The 19,461-nt window shown below is 33.9% G+C and overlaps 1 protein-coding gene, 1 long non-coding RNA gene and 3 pseudogenes across 11 annotated transcripts in view; 3 read left to right on the top strand and 2 right to left on the bottom strand.

Moving 5' to 3' along the window:
- The window catches only part of LOC105432862 (uncharacterized), a 552,262-nt gene that overhangs the window by 80,280 nt on the left and 452,521 nt on the right, over positions 1 to 19,461 (bottom strand). The window lies entirely within an intron of this gene.
- LOC148934825 (uncharacterized) overlaps positions 1 to 19,461 on the bottom strand; it is a 43,238-nt gene that overhangs the window by 5,614 nt on the left and 18,163 nt on the right. The window lies entirely within an intron of this gene.
- LOC148934829 (uncharacterized) lies at positions 1,197 to 3,097 on the top strand (annotated as a pseudogene).
- Positions 3,490 to 15,014, top strand: LOC148934827 (uncharacterized; annotated as a pseudogene). Its single transcript, XR_016140885.1, has 3 exons — positions 3,490 to 3,523; positions 3,567 to 5,867; positions 13,562 to 15,014. The product of XR_016140885.1 is annotated as an uncharacterized LOC148934827 (transcript).
- On the top strand, positions 12,223 to 13,047 carry LOC148934828 (ATP-dependent DNA helicase PIF1-like; annotated as a pseudogene).

Raw genomic sequence — 19,461 nt, 5'->3', positions numbered from 1 at the left:
CACATAATCTCAAAAATCAGTAGTGTTCACGATGGCAATAACAAAAGAGCATATTCGATTTTCCATCCACTTCGCGTTTCATCTGAAGAAAAATGCTGCTGAAGCCACTGCAATGATTTGTGCTGCATATGGAGAGAACGCTGTAAGTCATACTACATGTAAAAGATGGTATCAAAAATTTCGCCAAGGAGATTTCAGTCTTGAAGATGAATCGCGTGCTGGACGCCCTCAAAAGATTGAAATGGACGAATTGCAAGCACTGCTGGATATAAACTCTGCGCAAACTGAAAAGGAGCTTGCAGAACAGCTTGGCGTTACTCAGCAAACCATTTCCGTACGTTTACATACGATAGGAAAGGTTCAGAAGGAAGGCAGTTGGGTTCCGCATGAATTGTCCGAAGACAACAAAAATCGTCGGCGTGACACTGCACTCATTTTGCTTTCAAAGTTCCGGAAAAAAGATTTTCTGCACAAAATCATTACAGACGATGAAAAGTGGATTCTTTATGATAACCCTAAACGTAGAAAATCATGGGTTGACCCTGGTCAACCTTCGACATCGACACCAAAGCCCAATATCCACGCCAAAAAGGTTTTGCTCTGTATCTGATGGGATTGGAAAGGTGTGTTGTATTACGAGTTGTTACAACCGGATGAAACAATCACGGCAGACCACTACCAACAACAATTGACCAATTTGAGCGATGCATTAGAAGAAAAGAGGCCATTTACTGGCCAAGGACGTCGTAAAGTGATCTTGCTTCATGGCAATGCTCGACCACATGCGAAAGCGACTCAGGACCATATCTTTGCGTTAGGCTGGGAATTTCTCCCGCACGCGGCGTATAGCCCAGACATGGCGGCTTCCGACTACCTATTCCGGTCGCTGCAGCATCATTTGGCTGATACACATTTCGTGAGATTTGAAGAGATACGAAAATGCATTGATGATTTTATCGCTTCGAAGCCGGTGAGCTTCTATCGTTAAGGAATTCGCAAGCTACCCGAAAAATGGCAAAAGGTCGTTGATGCAAACGGGGAATATTTCGCTGATTAATATTTTTTTGTTTGTTTTTGAATAAAGATTGAATTTTACAAAAAAAAGCTCAGAACTTTTTTGTACACCTAATATAATCGTAAGTGATTATATATACAAACGAGAAACAATAGGTAAAATTCAGATTTATTAGAAATAATTGCGATATGCCAAAAATATTATTAGAAAATATGAAAAGTTTTGGTTACGAAATTATACAAAATTTCATAATCCTAAAACAATTGAAGACATTTATGATAAACTTGATATTAAAAATTACGTTAAAAAACGATTAGAAGCTAAAAAAATACGTTGTCGTATTCGAGACAATTATATTCGCAATATATATATGTATAAAATATTAACTTTACTAAAAAAGATGTTAGAAGTGTGCTTCAGTCTTGCTATTAAATGTAAAACAATTACTGATAATTAGGTGCATTTTGTGGTAAATTGAGACATACAACTTCTGAAAATTATTTTATCGATTCTACGTATCGTAATATTACTTTATTACAATATGTCTTAAAAGATCAAAATATAAATTTATTATCTTTGATAAAAGGACAAATCAAAAAATCATGCAACGAATTATATAAAACTAATGATCCACTTCTAATTGATCGTTATGAAACATTTCCTCCGAACGATAAGAACATGTACTTTCGAAAGAAACTACAGGAATTATTACAGAAAATTCATAAATACAATAAAAAAGAGTTCGAGTACGAAATTGGGTCACACACATATTTGTTACATTGACACAACTCTTTGCAAAGCAATGTTTCTTTCTGTTCAATTGTTATCACCTTATTTCCCAATAGTCAGATATTTTAAACATTTAGTTTATCTCATGACAAATTTCTATAAAAAAATGTTAAATTTAGAGAAAGCTTTAACATTTGCTGATTTAAATATATTAAATCAAATTATAAATCTTTGGCACAAGAAACAGCAAATCGTATGTATAGACATCAGTATACTGATACCACTTTGAGTGATGAGGATATTATTTATAAATATAACGCATTTAAAGTTTTAACTAAGCGCTCCACACCTCGATATGTTTGTATATCATATAAGAAAGACTTTGTTACAAAAAAAATGTAATTAATAAATTTAAAGTACAAATAAATAATCCAATTTGGAGAGATTTAATGGCATATATAAAGGAACAAAGTATTATATATGCGATCATTGTGAACGCAAATTTCGGAACGGGTTAATGCCTGCATATTGCGTTTTAAATAATCTCATTGTACATGATGTACCTGATGTAATAGCATCTCTTAACACATTCGCAAAAATTCTCATGCAAAGAGCTAAAGCATTTCAAACTGTTGTTAAAATGGGAACTGTTATTAGTAAAAAATTACCTCATAGGCAAATGATACAAAAAGTAAGATAGGATTTTTCATTTATCACTATCTTTACAAAAAATATTGAATAAATTATGTAAGAATACCAATTCAATAAACATCATGAATTGTACATTTTAGTTTGGGTCATTCCGACAAAATCTAAAATTATTTGGGAAGAAATGGTAAATGCTAGAAAAATATTTGATATTTGATATTTGCTTTAACATGGTTAAAGCATAATAATCCTCTTTATAATCATATTATACTGCCAGAAACTCATGATGCATTAAGTTTAGAAAAATTGAATAGTCCAGAATTTCGAATGCAAAAAATGGAAAATAATGAATTTGTTTTGGATGACGACCACAAATTATTGAGTCGATAAAATTCAATGGAAGAAATGAACAATAACGTTGAAATTATTTTAAATAATCAGCAAACAAAGCAGTGTTAACTCAAATCATTGATGACAGTGATGGTTATTATGATCAATATACTATTTATAATATCTTTTATATGAAAAAAAACGCGTGAATCTGCTATCAATTTGTAACAAATGTTAAAAATTCAAAATTTGCCATTAGATAATTGTGAAAAAGATTTAGATCTATTGTGTTTTCCAGATTTATATCCTTTTAGTGTTAATGGACAATATCAAACGAGATCGATTAAACTTCATAATCATGAATATATAATATAAATATATTAAAGGAATATTTGAAATTTAAATATCCACAATAAAATATAAATAATATAAATATAAATTAAATCAACAATATTTATTTTATTTATTAAATAATGCAAATATATGTCAACTAAGAAGGGAGGGTATGCGTCTCGGCGGAGCCCGACCACAAACCAGTCGTGAAAATTCGTAATTATTTTGCAAAAAATATTACCTCAGCCAGGAATCGAACTTGGATCTCCTGCTTACCGGGCAGGTATCTTATCCTTTCGACCACAAAGCATGTAATGATATTTATCGCAATAATGTGTTTAGAACAACAATACAATATATACACATATATACATATTACAATATACATGTATATGTATATTCTCTCGAATCCTCACGACCGGTACTCCAGAGCGATGTCTCTCATTCGATGGATGCAGATCGGACTAAGTGATATTTATCATAAATTGAATCTAATTTGCGAGATTTACAGGGCTTCAGAAAAATTTAAAGGTATTACAAAACAATTTATTAAAATCTGATTTGAATACTAGTTTTCCTACTTTAAGAAATATGTAACAATATTGGCGTAAACCAAGAAATGATTTAAATTGTATGACGCAACATTATAGTCCTGCAACATGCTTTCTAATATTCGAGCGAACATATGTGGAATGAATTAGGTGAATAATTAGTGAAGTAAATGAATGATCTAATGAGTCTTCTTTGTTTCTCTCCACCAGTGTTCTCTTTGCTAGAGATCCTGTATCAACATCGAGATTTCTGAACAATAAATTTCGGGCAATGCTTGATTTTATTTGTTCGAAGGATCATCCGATCGGAGAAGTAATACATTACTTCTGGCAACGAGAATATCAAAGTAGAGGTATCCAACATTTTCATTTATAATCTTCATTTATAATCTCTCTTAAAAATTCATCAATTATAGGTGAATCTTCTCCAGAAGAAATATCTTCATTTATTTTACAACATATAACTTGTAAATTGCTGAATAAAAATATTTCACCATTATTATACAGACGTCACCATTATTATACAGAATCAATACATATCAATAACACAAACATAACAATTATCGTCTTCGTTCTAAGAAAGTAGGACGTAAAGTTGTTCATATATGTCGTTTCGGTTTTCCTCGTCTTATCACGGAAACATTTGTTATGAGAGATGTCGTAAGTTCAATAACAGGTAGGAAACAATTAAAACATAAAAGTAGACTTTATGACCTTCCTCGAACTGATATCGAAATTGGTATAAATGATTATAATCCTATCCTTTGTACTGCGTGGAAAATAAATATGAATATACAATTTATGGGTGAAAAATCATTCGCTTACTTTTTATGTTACTAAGTATATGAATAAAGCAAAAAATGTGAATTATCTGATTCCTTGATAGTAAAAATAATAAAAGCAAATTGTTAGCGAGCTCAGTGAAAATAACTTGGTCAAAAAGTGACGTCGATGTGTCATCAAATTGATCAGAAATATGATGTCAAAAAGAGTGATTAAAATGATGGCTACATAACTGCAAAATATCCCATACCTTGATAGTGATTCTGACTGTTACTATGATGTTTGTTTGATATCAATTTGATTAAACAATTATTCTGTACAGAAATAAAGCTAACAGTCATGTCTACTAATGTAGATTAATCTCAATTTAATTTATTTTTTATCTTTTTTTAATTCTTAGAACTAAAAAAAAAACAAAAAGAAAGTTAAACCAATATCAAAATTAATCTACATTAATAGAAATGTACATTAGTCTTGAATTCATTCCTGTAGAAAATGAATTTACTTTTTAGATATAAAAATAAGTGGATATAAATTGAGAATACAGGTAAAATAAAGACAAAAATATATTAGATTCACATACACACGCACGCACGCACGCACGCACGCACGCACGCACGCACGCACGCACGCACGCACGCACGCACGCACGCACGCACGCACGCACGCACGCACGCACGCACGCACGCACGCACGCACGCACGCACGCACGCACGCACGCACGCACGCACGCACGCACGCACGCACGCACGCACGCACGCACATAAATGCGCACAATCACAATAGTTTTATCGCTTATATAAAACGCGAATTAATAATTATTAGAAAAATCTTAATGAACCTTTTATATGAAAGCAATTTAAATTTTTTATGTCAGAATACTCTAATTGCATTCTATTAATCTAGATTTTCAATACTAGCATTACTAACGGAACAGTTATAATATTCTCACAAGAAGCTGTTTAGTGCCATTAAATGTATATAATCTGTGTAGATTTTTTTATATTTTTTTCTTTTAAAGTTCTCTCATTTTTACTTTTAATGCAATTCTTTGAGATTAGATATAAGTCATATCTTATGTACACTCTATACATTTGCTGCACATATTAGCTACACATATTGCATATTTATCTGGCATTATGAGTTCACTATTATAAATGATGAAGTTAAATTACGTTAAGCGTTAATTACGTTAAAAGTTAATTATGTTTACGTACTTACAAGATAAAGTGAAATTGTTGTTCAATTTATTATTAATTATTATAGGCTGTGTTTTCAATATTCTATGCACATTAAAAATTTATATATATATATATATATATATATATGTGTGTGTGTGTGTGTGTACTAATAATCCAAACAGCGGCCATATTGAAAGCGGCCATTGTTATCTGCTAACAAAACGTACAATATAATGTAGTTTTAAGTGTTTATAAAGCGTCATAAACATAAAAACAGGAAATATGGATAAAAGATCAGTAAGTACGAGTATATTTAGTAGTATTATTCGTATTTGCTTATTGCATATTTATTTGATTCTGTAGGCCCACAATCTATTGTAAATAATTAAAGTTAAATTAGGTTAACCGATGTTTCTCAGTGAATGTGACATTGTTATTTAATTTATTATAGACTATTACAGGCTGTATTTCAATGCAAATACTGAAAATCTATAGTATATATAATATAAAGTAGTTTCCTACACAGCACAAACAACTATTTGCCGACTAATTGTCGACTTGAAGTCGATTTGTAAAATCGACGTTTGACCGACTGTTTCTGTAAAAGTCAACCTAGTCGCCATAACCAAGTAAAAAATGTCAGCTTATAGTTGTCATAAAGATATCATCACATGCCTCGGTGATCGAAGGGATAAGATGCCTGCCCGATAAGGGCAGGAGATCCAGGTTCGATTCCTGACTAAGGTGGTATTTTTTCGCAAAATAATTACAAGTTTTCACGACTGGTTCGTGGTCGGGCCCCGCCGTGACGTACATTCTCCTTCTTATTTGGGAATTCTGGGAGTTATATTTGAGTTTTTCCTCCATAATACTAGAATTATAATTTAAATATTCATTTCCATGTTTTTCTATAATTTTATCGCGCATAATCTCAATCTACATAGTATTAATTTTTCGTCGTATTGAATTATTTCCTTGACACCAAACAACAGTTTTTGATGTCATATTGACATCATTTTGACTAAGTTGTTTTCACTGGGTATCTTTGGAATATTGCTTTGCGATTCACGAATAATAATTAAAATGTGAAACTTTTGAAGCTGCTGATACATTGCTAGATATTCCTTTATGTGGAACTGATACGAATATAACTATTAAATGATTAGATGTTAATCAGATACAAAAAAGTCAAAAGTTATGGAAATAAGCTATAAAGGAAATTGAAATTCTTGATAAAGATTCTACAGACATATTTTATCCATTTTTAATAGATAATCTTTAATAAATAATCATTATTCAGATAGACATCCAATAGGTGTTCAAAATGTTGAAACTAGTAAAGCGATGCAAGATTTTACTCGTACGAAGTAGCACAAATGTTAAAGTGTACCTTTGAATGTGGAAAATTATTGTTTACAAACTTCCTTACGCAGAACTTTATGTAATTGAAAATCCGCTCTCTACATTTGAATATGGAAAATTATTGTTTGCAAAAGGTTTATACACAAAATTTTATATAATTGAAAATCCGGTTTAAACTTTCGTTTACAAAACTTATATAATTAAAAATCCGGTCTCTAAATTCCCAATTACTCTAATTGGGGCAAAAAGTTGTTTATTGCGAGCATGTCAATGGGATCGGATTGAAGGTGTGGCGAAGGATTAGAGTGAGCGTTGCGGAAAGCTTTTACGGGGACGAGATAGGGAAGAGGATCGCGGGAAATGTACATCGGGATAGTATCGTGGAGTTGATGTTTTGAGATTTGCTCTCAAAACTGGTTGTCGAGCTTAAATTTTCTCTTTATAAAAGGTTCCTTTATAAAAGGTTCTCTTATAAAAGATTCCCGGTAGTGGATGAGTGGGAGAGCGAGGAAATTGGCAGATGAGATGATAGAACTTCTCCACGTCGAAGTTATCTGGAATGCATTGCTGTTCAAATTCAGCCGCGGAGCGGAGGGCGGTGGCGTATTCTTGTAAAGAAATGTTAGCAAGTCTCGGTTCTATCTCGATTAACCGCTCCGTGAGTTTCTCGGCGTGTTCGATTCCGCGACGAATCCGTTTGTTTAGCTTCTCCCGACGGTGTCGCAATGCCCGCTTCGTTTGCTTATTCGGGATGACTTTCGTTTGGTTCACTATGATAAATTTAAGAGTTGGTGAGAGAGAGTGAATGAGTTGAGAGAGGTGAAAGAATTGAGGAATCATGGTTGGGCAGCTTCACCGAGTCAATCGGCGGCTTGCCAAGTTGGAATGTTGAGGAATCAGGGGAGGCAGCTTCACTGAGTCAATCGGTGGCTTGCCAATTTGGAATGTTGAAGTGATTTAAAGAAACAATTAAATCAAAATCGCGAACCAAGCCAGTCAATCGCGGAAAAGAACGATGAGGATGGACTTACTTTTGCTGTGGCGGGGTGCAGGTGGTAGACAAGATCTGTGATGCCTTAGCTGGATCGTGAATCATACGAAAAAATGAAGTTCGCATTCTAGCACAGACTCTAACTAGAAATTTTTCGGTAACAGCTTGAATGGTCCCGTCCTTGGTGTGGAGCGAAGAGAAGAGAGAGCGATCCGCTCCAAGTCGCGATTTATAAAGGGTTCCGAAAGAGTGGGAATATTTGAGGATGTGATGAATTTCCGCGTTGGCTGTCGAATGATAGTTTAGAAAAATTGCGAGTATAGAGGAAGGAGGGAAACATGTGTTCTGTGGATCGTGTTGTTTTTAGCGAATGACGAAATTAGTTAATGAAAATTCCATCCGCCATTCCACACCCTCAGTTATTCATTGGTGTGCCCAGCAACGGCTGCTAATCGCTTTTTCTTAATTGGCGTTTTCTTAGTTTCCCCACCAGTTTGGGGAGTGCCCTCGAATGATCCGACGCGTTTCTCATCCGTCAAGAATTTAATTTTGTTAATATTTCGAATTTTATTAGTATGTTATAAATCTTTCGGCGCCGACAAAGCTGTCTTTCACAAAGAATTATTTTCTTGACAGCGAAACGTATCTCGAGAGGAATTTTTGTATATTTGTTTAGGATCCTTCTAGATCATTCGAGGCGCTTCGTTTCCCGATTAGCAGCCATTATCTTTCTCCGAAAGAGAAGAATTCGTAAAGTCCCCCGGACGTAACAAAGAGTATTTGATAGAGTTATTAATACTATTACGTAGATAAATCATTACTACTATAACGACACCCGACTCACCCCCCTCAATTATTAACAATGTTAATACGTCCCCGACCGATCAACCGTCGGGGCGCCGATCCTTCCGCGATCCCACCGTCGCGAAAAGCCCGTCGAACAGCGGACGCGGCAAACCGAAGATCACGCGGCTTCACGTGCGCGCCGCGTGGAACAACACGCACACGATAAGGCCACCGCCGCCGGCCCCGCTACCGACCGCGCCACCGAACATCCTCGCGGAATTCCCGAGCGCGTTCGGCGAAATATCGCGAGGATTCTGACAAAGACATCCCCCGGAACTACCCCGACCCGAGTTCGGCCGATCCGTACCCGACGACTCCCGACCGATGGCCGGCTCGGGTATATTAGGCGATTCCGGGAGATAATCGAGACCTATCTCCGGCGAGACAGTAACCAGTCCGATACTGCTCTCGATATTCCCAATCATCTCCAAAAGCGATCTAGGGTGCTACCTATCGTGCCAGGAGCTTCTGGCCGATCGCTCCTCTAAATCCACCAGCGCACAAGTATTCACAGATTGAGAAGCTTCTCAACCTGGGCTCCACAAAGAAAGCCCTTGTGCACATTTTCCTCTGACGATCGAGAAGCAAGGAGCTTCCTGCATTCGAGCCGTCATAGCATTACACACAGCTGATCCGTCATAGCACTACACACAGCTGATCCGTCAAAACAAGACGGCCGAACTCCCCGCGCATCTTCGCGCCCGCGCCGCGCCTATCGAGGAACGCGCCGAATTCGGAGAACCGACCGCGAGCCGAGCGAGTATATAATACTTAAAAACCGCGCGTCTTTTCGCTGTACCAACGGCGAAATACCAAAAGGTACATGTAAATACTGTACATACAAAAACCACAGCCAGTCGGCATTGTAAATATAAACCTAGATATATAAAGAGACACGATATTTTATTTTTCGTACCGAATCCTGACCATATCCGACCGACGCTATCCTGCAAAAAACCGAGCGACGCGGAGATAGAGACGTTTTACTACGATTATACGTTAGTGAAAAAGGAGGTATTGACAAAAGTTTCTTGATTAAAACAATTAAGTATTGAAAAACAAAATCTTAACAAAGATACTGCAGTAATAGTACCTATAGCAGCATTTAATATAGATTTGACATGTTGTAGCCCGAATAACTATTACGATAAATCTTGCATTTCGGCATAGCAATGAGTTCGTGCTACGCCGGAAATGCAAGTTTGCGAATTCCTGAACAGCGTGCGAATGAAGGTCGCTCGCTGCATTTTACCATACATGGTCCGAATGAGGATTTTAGCGCGAAGCTATTCGAAACCGCGGATATTATAAAAACAGCTGACTAGTCGCGGGAGTTCGTTTCTAAATTTCTGACATATCGTTTCGATCCGCGATTGAAATTACACTTTAACGCGAGTGCGGAAATGTAATATATTATCTACGAAAAGTTAATTATTTTAAGAAATATAATCTGTAATAACGGGGAAAATAAAGGACATTTACAAGAATAGTGAATATTATTGCAAGTTTTTCGTGTACTCCTACTAATGCTCCTCGTGGGTTTCAACCTTTCAGGCGGATCGAATCCCATATTTTTTCCTTGTTGCACCGAGAGGTACAATAAACAGTTCACAGATTATTGCAGTTATTTGTTGAACATAGTCATACTTCTAAATATAATATAAACAATTATCTCATCACGTTTTGAAAGTTATACAAACTGATCTCAAAAATGTTGTTCTTATAATAATTGATGAAATGTCAATGATATCGAATTTGATTTTAATATATTAGGTGTACAAAAAAGTTCTGAGCTTTTTTTTGTAAAATTCAATCTTTATTCAAAAACAAACAAAAAAATATTAATCAGCGAAATACTCCCCGTTTGCATCAACGACCTTTTGCCATCTTTCGGGTAGCTTGCGAATTCCTTGACGATATTCCTCACCGGCTTCAAAGCGATAAAGTCATCAATGCATTTTCGTATCTCTTCAAATCTCACAAAATGTGTATCAGCCAAATGATGCTGCAGTGACCGGAATAGGTAGTAATCGGAAGGCGCTATGTCTGGGCTATACGCCGCGTGCGGAAGAAATTCCCAGCCTAACGCAAAGATATGGTCCTGAATCGCTTTCGCAACATATGGTCGAGCATTGTCATGAAGCAAGATCACTTTACGACGTCCTTGGCCAGTAAATGGCCTCTTTTCTTCTAATGCATCGCTCAAATTGGTCAATTGTTGTTGGTAGTGATCTGCCGTGATTGTTTCACCCGGTTGTAACAACTCATAATACAACACACCTTTCCAATCCCACCAGATACAGAGCAAAACTTTCTTGGCGTGGATATTGGGTTTTGGCGTCGATGTCGAAGGTTGACCAGAGTCAATCCATGATTTTCTACGTTTAGGGTTATCATAAAGAATCCACTTTTCATCGCCTGTAATGATTTTGTGCAGAAAATCTTTTTTCCGGAACTTTGAAAGCAAAGTGAGTGCAGTGCGACGATTTTTGTTATCTTCGGACAATTCATGCGGAACCCATCTGCCTTCTTTCTGAACCTTTCCCATTGTGTGTAAACGTACGGAAATGGTTTGTTGCGTAACGCCAAGCTGTTCTGCAAACTCCTTTTCAGTTTGCGCAGAGTTTATATCCAGCAGTGCTTGCAATTCGTCCGTTTCAATCTTTTGAGGGCGTCCAGCACGCGGTTCATCTTCAAGACTGAAATCTCCTTGGCGAAATTTTTGATACCATCTTTTACATGTAGTATGACTTACAGCGTTCTCTCCATATGCAGCACAAATCATTGCAGTGGCTTCAGCAGCATTTTTCTTCAGATGAAACGCGAAGTGGATGGAAAATTGAATATGCTCTTTTGTTATTGCCATCGTGAACACTACTGATTTTTGAGGTTATGTGCATCAAACGCCAAACCTTATGGCATTTTAGAAGGTCAAATGTCAACGCTTTAAAACTGCAAAAGGGCCGGAAGATATATAAAATTTAAATTGTTATTTCGATTGTATGAAATCTAAAGCTCAGAACTTTTTTGTACACCTAATATATACATTTACGACTGTCTGAAATATTCGATATTATTGATTGTGACGATGATTGGTCAAAAGCTTGTTTTTTTATTTAGAAATTTGCTTTAATTACCTCCTGTACATGAAGATCTTGCTTTTATATATTTATCAGATGAGAAAATTCATAAATATCTTGGTTCTTTAAATGCTACTAATCTATGGATTACTTTATGTGATTTGATTAATTGACGATCAATAATGCATCAACAAAGAAACGAATCGTGAATTGCTTTCGAGAATTCGTGTTAGTTTTATTAAAATCTGATTGTGAAATTCTCGAAAAAAGAAAAATCTTCTTTAAAAATGAGTCTTTCGAAGCAAGAGTAAACAAATTGTGTGATTTTATTAATAATTTGCCATTTGATATTGTTTGTTTATTGCCTTGTCACATGTGTGACGTTCTTAATATTGCATTGTTAAATCGTATTGCTTCAAAAGAAATATTATTAATAACTGAAGATACAATTGATTGCGTTCCATATATAAAAAAAAAAGAGTAACAAAGATATTAACAGGTAATGATGATGACAATATTGGAACAGCTGGGCTTTCAAAACAAATTATAATTAAAATGAGAACGAAAATTATGATAAGATGCAACATTGATGCTACTTTGGACCTTGTAAATGGTACAATAGCTACAGTCATTTCAATTGTTCAGGATATAATTACTGACCATATAGAAAAGGTAAAATTTCTTTTACCTTTGGTCTGGTAAAAGTCTTTGAAATATTTTATTGAAAGAGTAAGTGTTAAGTTCCAAGTGATGGATAGAGCATATGTCATTAGAAAACAATTTCCATTATCCTTGAATTATGGCATCACCATTCATAGAAACTAGGAATTAAGTTTGCAAAATGCTGTTATCGATATAGGTAATTCCATATTTAATTACGAACAGGTTTATATTGTCTTATTTCAAGTGACGTCTCTAGATGGATTGCATTTAATTAATTATTAATTAATAATTTGACCCTTTATCTATATTTGTTTGTGAAAAATCTATTATAGAATATAATCGGCTAAAACGAATATATAATCCAGAATCAGAAATTATTACTGTTTCGAAGGAGCGTTATCGTAAAGTTAAAGATGTTCCATGGATATTATTGAAAACAATTATTTCCGTTCAAGAGTCAGCTCAAAAGGTACTACTCTCAGATACGCTCTCTCAAAAGGTACTAATTGGGTTATCTATGACTTTCAAAATATAGACGAGATTTCATATTATGCAAATGCAGTATTACAACATTTATTGCACTTACATGTTATCAGACAACAATTATTAAATTACGATAAACTGGATGTATTAAATTTACTTGCACATCAACATGAATATGGAATGAACAATTTGGATATGAAAATTTTTAGGAGAATTTTTCGATTGCTATTAAACGAGATGCATTCGAATTTCTTACAGCTCTCTGTACAAAATATGATTATATAAAAAATTTAATAGAGCAAGTTATTGCAAATTATCGATGCAATTCATGTGGCGATACAAAAGTTATTACTGATATTAACACCATTCTTTCAATTTCTATTAACAATATGAAAAAGAAAAGTTGTAATCTTAATGATCTTCTAAAAAGTACATTTACATCAAATTAGTGTTAATCGTTTGACAAATCATGGGAATGTTGTGAAAGAAATGAAATATTATTTAAAAATGAATTAGTTTTAACAAAGGAAAGACTTATTATCCATTTAATGTCATTTTCTTTACAGGATGGAAAATTGGTAATAATACGACACAAATTCAATTTGTGTGCATCGACAAAATACTAATAACTAATTTACTAAATACTAATAACTGGACAAACATATAAGGTTATAAATGCTACTTTTCACGATGGAACTTGATCAAAAAAGATCATAATATGAATCATGTATAAAGAAGGAACATTTAGAACTTGGATTGAAATTCATGATGCGCAAGTTATAAAGAAGCAATGGCCTAAAGATGCTAAAGATATTTATATACTATTTTTACAAAAAATTGAAATTAAATATGTATATTAAGTTAAGCAATATATTAAATCTACTTATATTTAACAAAAGTATTGTCTATATAAAGAAAATATCAATTATATTTGTTATATAAAAGATGTTAAGCACAGGGGCTTTTCAAATCAAACACGAAAAGATACTTAACACTACGAAATGCATGATAGCATTAAAAAAATTGTCTTTTTAAAAAAGGTAGAAAAAGCGTATCAAATATAGGGGCGCTTGATATTATTTTCACAAAAAATTGTTACTAAACATGTATATTAAGTTAAGGAATATATTAAATATACTTATTGTTACGTCTAATGGACTCCATGATTCTTTTCTTTCCTAAAAAGCAAATAACATAATTTTCTCTATATAAGAATACCGATTTCTTCTTTTATTAATAATATCTAATATTAAATTGTAAGAAACAAGAGAAAGATTTGCAACCACTTTGACTATTGTAACAATACTTTTAATGAATAATCATAAACAATCCACTCGACTTTGCTAAGCATAAAAATAACAATTAAAGAAGGTCAATAAACAAGCACTATAAATGATTAAAATTACTTTTAATCAAAAAGCATTATAGAATTAATATAATAAAAGACAATCGAGAATTGACACAATATAAAACTAACCCTAATGCTAAAATGCAAAACGTTTCGACTTTTATTAAATCTTCTTCGGTTAGCATAAAAATATGAACTCCCCATATGACATTAAAACAAACATTATTATAACATAATAAAATGAAAAGAATTAAGTTAAAAAAATATCTCCATAAATCTGAAATTTTACAATGTATGGTATAATTATAAGAGACACCCCAACACATACTCGCTGACATCATCGGTCAATATAAAAATAATGTTAAGATGATATATATATATATATATATATATATATATATATGTGTGTGTGTTTTATCGTTTGACTCTTTTACAAAGTATGTCCACTGTGTATATATATATATATATATACACACACAGTGAACATACTTTGTAAAAGAGTCAAATGATAAAACGCAAATAAAAAACCGAATCTCTGTTTGTTGGCGAAAAAACCAGAGTCAATACAGGAGCCAAGTCAAGTATAAATTTAAGATGTCCAGTATTGAAACATAAAGGTGTATGCCATATGCAGTTGTTAGATTTTAAATTCAACGAGAGTGAGCAAAAAAAAAGGAGACTCTTATATGGACGATGGAGAGCAGACAAAAGATACTTTTAATGTTAAAAGAATACGCAAAGAGTTATTATTATTATTATTACTCTTCAAGTTGACGCTGTCGCAAGTCCGAATATTGTCACATAGGCACGTGCCAAGCACGAGCGAAGGAGATATCTAACGTAAACATCCTCTCATCCACTCTCACCATCTCAGAGTTTATGCCACCACTATTGCCTCTCAACCAAGATTCGGACCCTGATCATCCCATATAAATAGGGCTCCTTCCGGGCCGCGGCAGCACTAAGTATTTTTTCATTAGTGTCACAGCTCCCATCCACTCAATCAACCATTTAAAATTCGAACACTTCGATTCAGTGCACCAAATCCCAATTTTCTGGAGACTGGAACTCGAGAGACTCTGTTTTTGCTCGAGATAATCATCCCAGCCAATCAACAGTGAGTTCTACATTTATTAATTATCAATCTCAATTATAAATTTCACATTTTTATTTCTTTTCTTTGCTCCATTTCACTCAAATCTACTTTTTCTTTCCTCTCTCTCTCTCTCTCTCTCTCTCTCTCTCTCTCTCTCTCTCTCTCTCATTAACTGGTCTGAGCTATACCAGATTTTCGGTTACTCTTCCTTTTTCTTTCTCTCTCTTATTAAAAGGTCTGAGCTATACGAGACTCCCGGTTGCTCTTCCTTTTTTTTTCTCTCTCAATAACTGATTTGAGCTATATAAGGTTCCTGGTTGCTTTTCCTTTCTTTCTTTCTCTTTATATAACTGGTCTGAGCTTTATTTAACTGGTCTTTAACCGGTCTATACAACGCTCCTGGTTGATCTTTCTTTCCTCTCTCTCACACATTCACATCTCTCTTCAATCCTTTTCCTCATACTGAATCAAACGGAAGTGCCAGCTCCTAAAATTCGACAACGCAATCATACTAAAACGACCCCATCGTCGTCATTGTTGCGGTTGGATTCGACGGAAATATCAGAGCAGAACCAAAAAGTCAAACAAATATTAAAAGAGCCAATCAAACCATCAAGATCAACTATTTCTGCTTTTGAATCCTCTCTCAACCAACCTTCATCATTGCTTCCTCACATGTCCACTGAACCAGCTTTACCAACTTCATCTAATTCTGTTCCTCCTTCTGCCCCGATCAATCAATCGTACCTAGTTATTCTCCCGTGCATCCATTCCGATGCAGAATTCCTTCTTGACTTCTACGCCCTATCCCCAGATTCTCTATTTCGAAATATCCTATCGAGATGGCCAACTCCTCTTTGAAGATCTAGAAGAAGAAGAATTCTATCCTGTCGACCTAATAACTCCACTTCCCAAGGAACATCAAGATTTCCTTCCTTCGCTTATGTATTAATGTTCAGTTACCATGTACATATTATATACAATTTCTTATTGCATATTTTTGTAATCTTTCCTTCATTTAATTTATTATGTAATCAGTTCAAGTTAATCAAAGAATATTAATTGTATTACCGAGTAGAATTATCATATCAAAGATTGATTCACACATTCACACTCTCACTTGTAAAAATCCTACTCGATAGCCTCTGTACTTATGTAACATCCGCACTATTACACATACATACACACATCTACATAAATGTTTGTTCTCTTTATTTTATTATATCTTTTTTTTACTAATTAAAATTAATGTTTAGATTTTAATTTTATTTCTATTTTCTTTTCCTTCGATCTCTTTTCTCTATCCCATTCATAGGCCCACGAGTCTTTCCCTAGTAATAAGAATTAAGTTTCTTTACTAAAAAACGACGGACATACGTCTACGGCGAAACGTCATAGCGTTTCTTTATCGCTGACGCAGTGCCGAGACATAAATAGTGCATTCGATTCGAGATCACGTTTCCACGCCTGACTCTCAAGAGAGCAGCTGTTCGTCCAACCGAGCTCATTCAATTCCCGTTTATTTTTATATAAAAAGTATTAAGCATAGGCGTGCTTCTTAACGAAAAAATGTTTAACATTACAAAATGCATAATATTATTAAAAAATTAGCTTTTTAAAAAAAGATAAAAAAAGGATATCAAGGGGTGCGTTTGAAAAAAAAACTTGTATCGAGTTAAAAAATGAAATGTAACTAACAATATCTTTTATTTAAAGAGAATAGAACCTAAGTGGTACGTATATTTGTTGGATAGTCTTTTTTATTGCCATATCAAACTCAATTCTAATTATGATCAAATTAAAAAATAAAATCTAAATGCTAATATCTTTGTGATGATCTTTGTATTTTCATTGAAGAATCTTCCTATTCTAACCTAAGTGGTACTAGCTTTAATTAAAAAAAAAATTTGTTTTCACATTGATAACTTAACTCATGATATCAACAATAAATGATATTATTTGTATGTAAAGATTTGATGTCAATAATTGGTGCCAAGTTATAATCTCTCTCCTATTAAAAATTGCGTCATTTCATTAAATCCATGTGTATATGTATTATTTGTGTAAAAAATAAAATAAAATTTACCTGTAATATTTTTGGTAATATTTTTTAAGAAAACAGAATTTAAGTGGTACGTATCTTTGTATCTTCTTTTATTTTAACTCACGTGATAGTAGTTTTAATTTAAAAAAAAAGATATGTCACGAAATTGTCATACCTAATTCAATCCTAGTTAATCATATTTAAATATAAAATCTAACAATAAGTGATGTTATGTGATAAGTGTTGTTATGTCCCAAATAAGTCTTTATGAGTTGTTGGGGATAGAAAGACGCATCAGACATTCCTATCGTTTTCACTCGCGGAAGTTCACGAGCCGAGTACACAATTATCGTTCAGGAATACAGGTCAACGTGCTATCCACGCTGAATCCGACTCCGAGATGTGCGCCCATCGGAGCGTTTTCGAATCAGAGACTTTAATTTCTTTTCTCTACCCAGGATAGAATCCAGTGCGATTCTTAGAGGTTGAAGGAACGAGGAGGAATTTCAAATAACAAGAAACGTTAGACTATTACGTCTACATTTAATTGGTGGAAGAAGAGAGTTACAAATGATTTTTGTTTTTTTAATTGTATACATCGGGCAAAGTCTACATTTAATTAGAAAAAAAAGAAAGTTACGAATAGTTAAAAGTTAAGAATATTACAAGGAATTTATGATTAGGGCAAACATTATCCTGTATTTCGCAGTTACATTTATCTACAGCGATAGTATAGTCGGTAAGACGTTGGCATTGTACAAGGTAGATCGCGTGTTCAAATCCTGTCGCGTATATTTTTTTTTATTAAAAATTTGTTCGTATTTGTAATTAATAATGTAATTTAACAATACTGATAATTACAGCTAATATATGTTTTTCAAACAATCAGACAATAGATGGCTTCCATCGGCAGATTGGGTCTTCATGTCAAATAATTTTTACTTTTCTGAATTTCAAGACAATACTTATCGCGAACTACGTGTCATTAAATCAATGATCTTACAACATAGTCTACTCAAAGCTAAATCTAAATTTACTCCTTTCTTATTAAGTCGATAATCAAATTTGAAATCGATTAATGTCCCACTATTAAAAAAAATTTTTTTTGTAATTATTTATATTACTGTAGATGTTCGAAAAAATTATTTATTTATTATATCTGTATATTTTTTGTAAATAAAATTTTTAAGTAGTTATCGTAATAATTTGAAAAAAATCTGTATAAATCTGTATAAAGAAATATTAATATCTTTTTAAGTTTCATTTTGATTTAATATTATTAATTTTAATTACTGTCTGATTGTAATGTAATAAATTTACAAATGAGTAATTAAATACTCACGTATGGAATAATTACTATTATTATCATTGTCATCATCGTCGTTATTTATATGAACACCTATATAAGAATGTAATAAAGTTCGTTAAAATAAAACTTAAAGATAAAATTAATTATTTCTGTAGCCTCTTAGAATGCTTAGTTTTGGGTTCCTTGCGCGCGTTTCCTTGGACGCTAGAATTGATGAATGTTAAGAGTCACGTAAGAGAGAGAGAGAGAGAGAGAGAGAGAGAGAGAGAGAGAGAGAGAGAGAGAGAGAGAGAGAGAGAGAGAGAGAGAGAGAGAGAGAGAGAGAGGGAAGAGCTGCGTGTTACCTGATGCGTGTGCGAGGCTAAGGTCTGGTTGGCTGTGAGCTGGCGTTGTTGAATGACGGTTGAATGACGATGGTGCGCCTTGCGGAGTGTCGAGCAAAGCAATTTCGACCAGCGGCGTGGTAAACCAACGATGCAAAATTTTGAGCAACCAAGAAAAACAGCAAATTATGACGTGAAAGCGATGGCGTAAGCTTAGTCTAAGCAAAGCGGAAAGGAAAAAAAGGGGAAGTACATGCAATGAATTGAGGTAAAGGTTGCGTGCACACTCCAATAAATTTGACTAGACCGTGTATGTTATTAACAATGCCATGTATTCTGTGTTCTA

The sequence above is a fragment of the Pogonomyrmex barbatus genome, unplaced genomic scaffold (assembly GCF_055798465.1).
Source record: "Pogonomyrmex barbatus isolate J1 unplaced genomic scaffold, ASM5579846v1 scaffold7, whole genome shotgun sequence".
Classification (NCBI taxonomy): domain Eukaryota; kingdom Metazoa; phylum Arthropoda; class Insecta; order Hymenoptera; family Formicidae; genus Pogonomyrmex; species Pogonomyrmex barbatus.
Note: the sequence above shows the minus strand (reverse complement) of the source record. Positions and strands in the feature narration are given on the sequence as shown.